The 11,516-nt window shown below is 48.0% G+C and overlaps 1 protein-coding gene across 1 annotated transcript in view; it reads left to right on the top strand.

Moving 5' to 3' along the window:
- Positions 1-11,516, top strand: part of Gnb1 (G protein subunit beta 1) — a 268,388-nt gene that overhangs the window by 71,529 nt on the left and 185,343 nt on the right. The window lies entirely within an intron of this gene.

Raw genomic sequence — 11,516 nt, forward strand, 5'->3', positions numbered from 1 at the left:
CAAGAAATCTTTTAAGTTCTATTTTTAAAAAAGTATTTATTTATTTATTTGTTTATTATAAGTACACTGTAGCTGTGTTCAGATACGCCATAAGAGGGCATCAGATCTCATTACAGATGGTTGTGAGGCACCATGTAGTTGCTGGGATTTGAACTCAGGACCTCTGAAAGATCAGTCAGTGCTCTTAACCACTGAGCCATCTCTCCAGTCCCCTCCAAGAAATCTTGCATAAACTCCATGTAGGTGTTGTAGCCCTGAGGGAAAGGTTACCCCTATAGCAATGTTACAGCTCTGCTCTGACGCTGGCTTCCTCATCGCAAGTATAACAGTTATGTTCCAGCAAGGTGAGGTTTCCCCAGCAAAAAATCTGCTCCTGTGTTACATACAGCTCAGCTCCTGGCAGTAAGGAGCCAAGGATTACCACGAAGTCACACCTTATGCAGGAGATGTACAGGGAAGGAAAAACCCAGGAGGGTGTCTGCCTCTGTTTGGGTAAAAAGCAGCAAGCAATTAAGGGAAGACAGAGTAAGACTAGCAAGATGGCTCAGCAGTTAAGAGCACTGACTGCTTTTCCACAGGTCCTGAGTTCAAGTCCCAGCAACCACATGGTGGCTCACCACCATCTTTAATGGACTCTGATGCCCTCTTCTGATGTGTCTTAAGCAACAGTATACTTACAGAAAACAAGCAAATCTTTAAGGAAAAAGAAAAAAGGAAGAGAGGACTTATATGGGATTTTTGCAGGTGTAGCTTTCCAGGGTAGAGAATTCCAAGGTGAGCATTGGTGGGATTTCAAGTCCTGAGCTTTTAGGCAAACTCAGGGATTGGTGGGTTTTCCTGTTCAGGGATTGGTGGGTGTTTGTGCTTGGTGATTGGTGGAGTTCTGTATCTTGGTCCTGATCTTGGGCTTGGGGTGAAGTCAGGGTCAGGGTGTTCTTTCCTTTACCCTTTTTATCCTACACTGTGTCTTCTGCTGTCTACGGTGTGACTTTGTCTCTTGACAGCAGAATACCTTTTTTCTCAGAAGTGTAACATTTTGCTTTGATGACTCAGATATGCTCCCAGGAGCTTGCACTCCCTCTCAGGAGTCTAAGATGTCCTGGGATCCTAACCCTCTAATCCTGGGGTCTCTAACACTCTCCTCTAACATCTCACTGATAGCTCAGCATCCCATCTGCCAACGGCAATTGAGTAAGTTTCCCCTTTGGTGGGTGTAAATGCTTCCCTGAGTCCTAGGAAGTGACCGTTAAGTGCCCAGCACACCTCTGTACCCTTGGAGGCAGAGGTACCCCCAGCCACAATCTTTAAAGCCCTCGTCGCCTGACCCAATCCCCCCCACCCTTAGACCTGCAAGACTTTCTTTTTGTTGTTGTTGTTGTTGTTTGGTTTTGTGTGTGTGTGTGTGTGTGTGTGTGTGTGTGTGTGTGTGTGTTCAAGACAAGGTTTCTCTGGGTAGCCCTGGCTGTCCTGGAACTCACTCTGTAGACCAGGCTAGCCTCGAACTCAGAAATCTGCCTGCCTCTGCCTTCCAAATCCTGGGATTAAAGATGTGCACCACTACCGCCTGGCCCTGCAAGGTTTTCTTATCATCCCCCTTCCTGCCTGCTTCACCCACCTTCCCTTCAGCCTGTAATCTCATAGCTCCTGTGGACCTCTTGACTTCTGTGACTCCAATCCTTTCTTGTGGATGAGGATACTCCTCCAGTTCAGTTTCTGACTTTACCTTACCTTCTGGCCTCCACAAAAGCCTTGGTACCAGGCACGAGTCTCTCCTTCAGCTTAGTCAGGCCAAACCCCCTATCCTCAGTTGAGTGTGGTGACCCACCGTGTGGCTTTGGTCTTCCTCTGTTCTGGGGACACCCTGGACTACAGGTTGCGGTGACATTTTTCCTCCCTTTCTCATCCGTGGAAACAGTGTCTTCCATCCCCTCTCATTCCTCCTTAGGATGCCTTTTAGAAAACCCCCAGCCTCTCCACCTGATGCCCAATCAGAAGAGTCCTAATATTATTCAGGACCTTTACAAATACTGTGAGCTATCAGGAAAATAGAAAGACAGTCCCTATTTCTCTTTTCTCAGCTCCAAGCCCTGCTTGTTTTTATCTGGTCTCCCCAGAACACACACAAATGATGTACATGCCCTGTCTTTTAAGTCACCAGCGATGGAGTTGCAAGTTTGTCTTGAAGTGGGAGCCCAGAGCTCAACCTAGCCGGAGGGGAAGAAAGCAAAGGCTACAATGTATTCCATCCACACAACTGGCCGCACACACTCTACGGCTGGTGCTTCTCTCAGCTATCTCCTACAGCATCTCTGTTTATACCCAGGACTCACACATTTCCTATCTCTGAGCCTTCTTTGTTCTTAGTTTACTGGATTCCATTTTATAGGAATTCCGGTGTCTTTAGGTATGAGTTGCATTAGACTGTTGTTTTATGCTGTTCCACCACTAAAAGCTAGCTCTGGAGTTGGGGCATGAATCCCCCTCCTCTAGAACCAAGCATGCTTGTTTAAATGTTTCCTCTAAAATCCCTGACCTATAACAGGTGAGCCACTTGAATATGTGGCAGAGAAAGGAGAGAAAAACAAAGTAAAGAGACAGTCTATTCCCAAAGGACTGTTACATCTCATCTCCTGCTCTTTTGGTTTTGGTGTAACTCTCTAAAACTTTTGCTAAGGTATAAATCTCACCCCAAGATTCATAAGACTATTACATAAACTCACCATATATCAAGATTCGTAAGCATATTGGGTATGATTAAAACAACTCCTTATGACTTCTTTTCCCAGAGTTTCCCTGATACTAGTGCCATTTTTTGTTGTTGGTTTTTCGAGACAGTGTTTCTCTGTGTAGCTCCGGCTCTCCTGGAACTCACTCTATAGACCAGGCTGGCCTCAAACTCGGAAATCTGCCTGCCTCTGCCTCCCAAGTGCTGGGATTAAAGGCGTGTGCCACCACCACCAGGCAATGCCAAACTTAAACATCCAGAGAAAGGGTCCCTGATTCCATAGATGGGAGTCTTTAGCAGTGGCCTTCAAGGTATACGATGGAAGAGATGACAAAACTAACAAGCGAACAAAAATACCTGATACTGGCCAAGACCTTTCAGCTGGGCATCGCAGCTGCCCAGGCTCCCAAAGCCTGAGAACCTCTGGGTCCCTGTTACAGATGATGTTAGGAGGGTCATTGGCCAGGGTCTGTTCAAACCATTCTGGCCATGCCCACGGGGCCATCAAGAGTGACAAAGGGCTGTTGGCTGTCCTCATGTCCTTCAAAGCATAAGGACACCAAGCCCAAACCACCCTCCAACTGACCTACGTCTGACCATGGATAACTGAGGGGACCCAGGATCCCTTGGCCTGATCACTGCTGTCTCCAACATGGAACCTCTGGTAGTCATCACAGTATCAGGGGGATCCATTTCCTACCTTCTGGACACTGGAGCCACTTTTTCAGTCCTGATGGAGTTTGGGGAACCCACCCCTCCTCATTCCTCTATTATCAGAGTAGGGGGACAGCCTTACCAGCTTCATCAAACCCCACCTCTTGCTTGTTTGTTTTTTTACATTTGGAAGGTGGGATATTTGCTTCTCTCTCTCTCTCTCTCTCTCTCTCTCTCTCTCTCTCTCTCTCTCTCTCTCTCTCTCTCTCTTATATGAATACACTGTAGCTTTTTTCAGACACACCAGAAGAGGGCACCAGATCTCATTATAGATGATTATATAAGCTACCATGTTGTTGCCGAGATTTGAACTCAGGACCTCTGGAAGAGCAGTCAGTGCTCTTAACCACTGAACCATCTCTCTAGCCCCCAAACCCCACCTCTTAGCTGTATTTTTAGGGATATTTCCCTTGCCCATCATTTCCTATTGGTACCAACCTGTCCCATTCCCTTGCTGAGAAGAGACCCCCCTAGCTAAAGTAGGAACCACTATTTCTTTTGCTCCCCACATCTGGTTGACCCCAGGCTCACTAGCCACCTGCTTCTTCTCCAAACCACATAATATGATGCAAAAGGTATTTAATCTCAGGCCCACCCTGAGAAGTGAGGTATGGTTTTACACATCCACTTTCCACCATGACAGTAAATGCCTTAAATCCATGGACTGCCTCTTTTCATCAAGATACACTGTGGGGAGCCATTGAAAAGGCCTTTGCCTATAGAGCTGCTGTCTAACCTCCTGTAGAAGGCCTCTCTGCCACAGCCACCACCAAGCCTGCCACCATCCATCAAGCCAAGGACTCTTCCCCATGGGACCAGCCAGAGTTCCTTCCTTCTTCCCCCACAACCCTTTGGGCCAGATCCAACCTGTGGGCCCAGATTCCACCCTCAGCTCTTCTGCGACTTCCATCAGCACCTGGGTATCCAAAAGCCTGGGAACACCACGGCCCCAGCTTCTTCACAATCCTGGAGACCTCTGAACCAGCTCCGGCTGTCTCATGCCTCAGACTGCCCTTTCCCACCCCTGAGGCGATGTCCCAGGGCTTCCTAATGGCCAAACACTTGCCCTGTGTGGGGATAAGCACAGTCAAACTTCCTACATTCTGCCTTGCCGAGCGGCCATGCCCTTTGCTGGAGCAGACATGGGATGGACCCACTACCCTACAGGTTGCCAAAAGATAGGATTCAAAAACAATGCTTATTTAATAAAGTATTAAAAGCTACATCTTGCTGGGCAGTGGTGGTGTACACCTGTAATCCCAGCACTCTGGGAGGCAGAGGCAGGCGGATTTCTGAGTTCAAGGCCAGACTGGTCTACAGAGTGAGTTCCAGGACAGCCAGGGCTAAACAGAGAAACCCTGTCTCGAAAAAGCCAAATCAAAAAAAAAAAAAAAAAAAACCCAAATCCAAAAGAACCGGGGAACAAAAGCTACATCTCCATGAAATTCTCATAAGTGAATCTAAGAAATTAACCTTGTATCACCTTACTGTCTCCTCTCCTCACCTCCTGTCCCACCTTCTAACATACAAAGGTCTCCAGACCCCCTTTCCCAGTTCTCTCTCTTCAGGTAGCACTGGTAGAGGATACACACTTACCTCTCAGCCATAGCCACCTCTCAACACTTCAAACTGACTCAAACTGCTGATTTGACTCTCTTAAACTTGCTCTCTCCCCCTCTATTTCTCCCTATCTGCATCTGTCAAGGGTAGCTCTCACATGTGGATGTTTAACATCCAAGAGATCTCTACCTCTAACCAACATCCTGTCTTAATAGGGTCAGGGAATTGCTCTCTCTATCAAGCTGGCAATGGCTGATTCAGTCTCCGACAACTTCTTATCCATGTCTCCTTCTCTGGGACTTACCTCATACCTGTTTTCTCTATGACAAAAAAAGATTAGTGTAAAAAGTGGCCAAAACTTTAAAGGGGATACTGCTCACATTGGTGCATGTGAGCACCAATCTGGATCAAATCTGGGCCATCCTAATTGAACATCAGCTACTGAATTACACTACACCCGGCCACTTTGGATAGTGCTGGTTGTGTGTCCCTCCCAGGTCAAACTCACGGACCACCAGTTCTTAGCCTCATCCATTGGGCTAGGGGATACTCTTACCATGCCTCTCAATAAATTGCTCTGAGTCAAGTGCCATTGATGCCCCCCTTATCTCTCCATATCTCTCTTCAGTATTGCACTGTTTTAACTCCTCAGGGGCACATTTCATGGGCACTCTGGATCTCTCAGACTGTAATAACACCTTGACTCTGAGCACTGCCACATGGCCCTTCTGTCTGAATGCCCACAATACCTCCATTCTCTGTGGCACCAAGGTTTACAGAAGCCTACCTGCTAAATGGTCTGGACCTTGTGCCAAAATGTTTCTTTTTCCAAAATCAGGAGTGGTACCCATTAAAGAATCCTTGCCAATTCCCATCACAGGGTTCCTAGTAGCATGGCATGACAACTGAGTGGCTCAGAGCCTACCATTTCTCGAGGTCCTGGCTATAGCCGCTGGTGTCCCGCTGGAGCAGCAGGACTGATACTTCACTAGCTGTTTTCCTCAGTTTTCATCTAAGTTCATTTAGCAGCTCCCACAGGTGGCTCAGAGCATCCTTAACCTCCAGGGCCAAACAGACTCACCGGCCACTGTAGTGCTACCAAATCAGTAGGGACTGGATTTACTAAGAGCAGAGAGAGGTGGTCTTTGCCTCTTCCTCAGGGAGGAATATTTGCTTCTATGTCAACCAGTCAGGTATAGAAAAGACAAGATCTGACAGCTCCAGATGGATCTCCCACCAAAATGCAAGAAACACCTGGATGCTTCTAGCAGTGGCTCATTGAGAGCCCAATACTGAACTGGATATTACCTTAAAGCCCCTTCTCCTTTCCTTAGTCCTATTCGTCACACCCTGACCTATAAACATATTGTCTGGATCTCTTCAACAATAAACCCAAAGGATTCTTCTTTTTCTTCTTTTTCTTCTTAATATTTATTTCATGTATGTGAGTACATTGTCGCTGTCTTCAGACACACCAGAAGAGGGCATCAGATCCCATTAGAGATAGTTCTGAGTCACCATGTGGTTGCTGGGAATTGAACTCAGGACCCATGGAAGAGCAATCAGTGCTAAGCCATCTCTCCAGCCTCTGATCCAAAATATTTCTAACTAGACTTTTAATCAGTTGATATTACAGGATATTACAGGCCTAGTTACCAAGCCAGAGACCTAGGACTCCCAATTTTACTCTGATGGGCAAGGTAAAGTTTGCCCGGAGGATTTAATGCCCTCATTCAGCAGGAAGTAGTGTAATGATGATTCCCTCCCTTTCCTGACCCCTGATTGTTTATCCATAGTAAACAAAATAGGGGTGGAAGACCAGTCATGGCTAGGCCCCTCTCCTGAGAACCTCCAACCATCAAGTTCCACCCACAGAACACTCCAATTGCCCTAACAGCTGGACCCAGCCCCTATCCTACAGAGTAAAAAGCCCAAGGACTTGAAATCCCACCAATCCCCACCCACCCTGGAAAACTCTGTCCCACAAGAAATCCTACATAATTCTATCTTCTGATTAGCTCTCTGCTACTTCTCACTGGAGCAGAGGCAGCCACCCTCCTGGGTTTTTCCCTCTTGATAAATGTCTTGTGGGAGGTTTATCATGTGCTGTGACTTTGTGGTATTCCTTGGCTGTCAACTGCCAGGATGGATACCTTTCCCATCAGAGCTTAATACACCATTGTTTTCTCCACCTGTGAAACAAAGTCTAAGGTAGAAGGAGCCAAGCCAGAGTCTCTGTGGTTTGGGATTAACATGAGAACCTCACAGAGGCTGGAACGAGAAGGTCTGGACATCAGAGGGTCTACTACTGGAGCTTCCCATAGGCATACAGTTGCCCAGTGACTGCTGTATGGTCAAGATGACCAAGGCCAGCACCTGGAAGGTCATGGGTCACTGCATCAGAGGCACCTAAGCCTTGAAGTTGGTGGGGAGGGAATGGATTCATGCAGGTATGGCTTCACTCCTTGGGGCTACTACAGCTAAAGCTCACCAACCTCCCTTTGTCTTTTTTGGTAGCTGTTGCTACAATGTTGCTACAAAGACAGTTGTTACAATAACAACTACAAAGACACCACAAATCGATCTAATGTGGTGCCTAAGTGTATGCAAGCAGTATTAATGGCTGAGTTGCAGGTGACCCTGGTTGGCCCTGGTTTAAGCAGGTTAAGCCAAAGGAGACAGGTCTTGCCTTCTCGCAGTATCACAGCACTAGAGATGTTCACTCAGCTTGAAAGCATTAGGAACTGGAAATCAGTCTGGCGGTTCCTCAGAAAACTGGGCATGACACTTCTGGAGGACCCTGCTATACCACTCCTGGGCATATACCCAGAGGATTCCCCGGCATGCAATAAGGACGCATGCTCCACTATGTTCATAGCAGCCTTATTTATAATATCCAGAAGCTGGAAAGAACCCAGATGTCCATCAATGGAGGAATGGATACAGAAAATGTGGTATATTTATACAATGGAATACTACTCAGCAATTAAAAACAATGAATTCATGAAATTCTTAGGCAAATGGCTGGATCTGGAAAATATCATCCTAAGTGAGGTAACCCAATCACAAAAGAACACACATGGAATGCAATCACTGATAAGTGGATATTAGCCCAGAAGTTCTGAATACCCAAGACACAATTCACATATCAAATCATTCCCAAGAAGAAGGAAGGAGAGGACCCTGGTCCTGGAAAGGCTTGATGCAGCATTGTAGGGGATTACCAGGACAGAGAAGTGGGAGGGGGATGATTGGGGAACTGGCAGGGTTGGGGAGAGGGCTTATGGGACTTATGGGGAGGGAGGAACCAGGAAAGGGAAAATCATTTGGAATGTAAACAAAGAATACAGAAAATATTTTAGAAAGAAAGAAAGGAAGGAAGAAAGGAAGAAAAGAAGAAAAAAGAAAGAAAAAAAGAAAGCATTAGGAACTTGGGGGTAGTCATTCACTGGGCATGGTTAGAGATGATGGATAGATGCCCGGGAGTATCCCTGCTCCTGGGTCATGAAGCACACATTCCCTGCTTTTCCTCTTTCCCATTCTCTCTCTGCATCATACTCTCCTGCTTCTGGGGTTGCCATCTGTACGGAGCCGAACAACTTCCCCCTAGATCTCAGTATGTGTCTTACTTGGAAACAGGGTTCTTGTAGATATAATTGGCTAAGATGAGCCATGCTCGAGTTTTCAGGTATTTGTGTAAGAAGAGAAGGCACAGAAGCCAAGCGTGTGATGATGGACACAGAGGGCAGGGCAATAAATCTTAAATGCAAGGAGTGCAGGCAACCTGGGAAGCAGAGGGAGGCTGGGGTAAATTCTTCCCTGGAGCAGCCCGCCTACTCCAAGGTTTAAAACTTCTGGCCTCCATAGCTCTGATAGAACAGTTTGCAGCCCTAGAAAATAGAAACCCTGACCCCAGACCTGCCTCAGCTCTTTTGTAACCCTGCATGTCTTCTCACCTTGAGTCTGGGAGATTGTCCTGTCCTTGCTGCCAGAGAAAAGCAGAGCTGCCTCCTGACATCTAGGTCCCCTTAGCTACATCAGCCTCCAGCCTTCAGCTTCCAGGAAGAACAGTCCATATTCAAAGCATGCACTCCAGCCCAGGACAAAGAGGAAGGCACTGTCAGTTCCAAGAGCTGTCCCTGCTAGGATGAAAAGCCCCCTGCCTGTCACCCTTTGTCCCCGGTGCCCCTGCAGGCAGGAGGCACTGACATCTTCTTTCCAAGCTAGCTCTTCTCAGCTGCAGCCCTTGATCCACCCCTAGCCTTCAGTCAGCTCCTGTCCTCACCACTGGAACAGAAACTGGTGTTTGAATAGCATCAGTCCTTCCTGTCCTTCCTCTTGCCCTGTAAACATGTGGGCAGAAATAGAAGCCTGCAGGCTGAGGGAGTGATTGCTGGTTGCAGAATCAGGCGAAGGCTGCTGCCCTGGTGGGCCTGGCTGCGTGGGAGCCCAAGGCAATTGCAAAGGCCGCTTTAAATAGCTCCCCGTGGGTACATGCAGCCGAAAGAGGGCAGACTGCAGGCGGCAAGAGGCAGGGCAGAGGCGGGTGCTGAAGCTGGCAGGTTTATAGTTCGAGGGGTGTTAGGCTGCTGGCCTCTGGATCCAGGTGAACTCAGCAGCTCTGGAAACTTGAACCCACCAGCCCCTCCCCCAAAGCCCCAGAAGTTGGAGCTGACCATGCTCTCCTGGGAGTTGCCTGCTCTCCTGGGAGTGGGACCTAGACTGCACTAAAGGTGAAAAGTATCATTAGTTTTTCTTGAACTAACTACAGTGTGCCCTGTCTACGACTTGTGTCCCCATCCCCAGGCAAATCTCTGAACTGGTGGAGGTGGGAACAGTAACAACCATGTAGGATGCCTATAGAACAGACATATAGAAATGAAGAAAAAGCCACAGCCCCGGGCCCAATTCCTGTCCTGTGGCTGTCTCAAGGTGGTTGGGTTTGTTCTGCCTCCCCTGCCTTCAGGAACTGGAGCCCCAGCAGACCCAGATCTGGCTTTGCTTGGCCTCCTACTCTCTGCTGTCTTCTAGGCTCATTCTTTCATTGAAGTTCCTGATCATACCAGGGCCCAGTGCTCCCACCCTCTGGATGGCCTGTAAAGCTACACAACCTCATCCTTTAGCACAAAGTAGACAAGGTGCCAGGAGGAAGGCATCCTAGACCTTTGAGATAAAGAATGAGCACTGGTCTGTGGTCTGAGCAGAGGGGCCAATGCCTTCCTCTACACTTTGAGAACATCACAGTCCTGTGTCCCTCATGAGCCCTGCAGTGGTATTATGGTACTGCTACCTACAATGATTTGGAATTGTGAAGGGTCACTGTCCAGGTTCTACTTCGGACACTTACTGGTTAACACAGCCACTTGCCAAACATCTTGGCAAGCCGGGGCCCACCAGGAGCATGCTACAGGACAAATGGAGCAGACTCTTGCCCTACCCTGACAGGGTGGTGGGTCTGGCTGACTCCTTCACCTCTTGAGCTGCTAGCTGCTGACTTAGAACAGACCCAGGATGAAAAGCTGTTCTAATTGCACCCTTCACTTCTACATGGAAGATTCAGTGTACGGAAAAGTTGGACCCCTTTATTAGGAGCTGCCTGCCACATGCTCTGATGACTTCAGGGTCCTTGGGCTGCTGTGGGGAGTAGCTAAGGGGTGTTTGTAGGGCCTGAGATGGGCTGTGAGTTTCCATTACCTCATTCAAGAAGACACTGTAGTGGTTGGCACCTTGGGCATGAGCCTCCACCAGGTGATCAAGGGATCAATGACTTCCTAAGCCATACCCAGGTTTCTGTGCCTCTGCCTTTCCTGGCCCTTCAAATACAGTTACACAGCTTACCCTCTGAGATGCAACCTCTGAACTTCCCTGGCTCCAGATCTGTTCCCAGTTCTGAGATTTTTTTTGGGGGGGGGGGGGAAGGCATTTCAGAATTATATGGTTTTGAAATCTAGCTAGGGTTCTCAGCTCATGCTCCCAGGACTGCTTCTGCCTTAGTAAAGATGGTTCCAATGTAGTCCAGTGACAGGGAGGGACAGACACCAACACACTATGCTGGTTTCATCAATGCTGGCATCACCAATGCTGGTGTTACCAATGATGATGTCACCCATGTGGGTGTTACCAATGATGATGTCACCCACACTGGCATCATCAATGTTGATGTCACCCACGATAATGTCACCCACCATGATGTCACCAATGATGATGTCATCAATGCTGATTATTCTTCTTTCCAAGCCTCCTCTTTTGGTGTCATCCTCTGTTAGTCAGCCTCCCTGTTGGGACCCTAACCCCATTGCTTTCCCTGCACACAGTGCATGCTAACTCTAGACTTTCTGGATTTCTGTAGGCTGTCCCTCCCCACATACTTCCTTTGTCGCCTGTGGCAAAGAGAAGCATAGGCAGAGAAGACCACAGTGCATCTGCCATGTGCAACAAAGACAGAAGCCAGCTGCCAGGTCAAGGCTTTATTTCATGCTGGGACCAAAGAGGCCTCACAATGCCCTCCTCCTCCAGT

This window comes from Apodemus sylvaticus, chromosome 3 (assembly GCF_947179515.1).
Source record: "Apodemus sylvaticus chromosome 3, mApoSyl1.1, whole genome shotgun sequence".
Taxonomy (NCBI): domain Eukaryota; kingdom Metazoa; phylum Chordata; class Mammalia; order Rodentia; family Muridae; genus Apodemus; species Apodemus sylvaticus.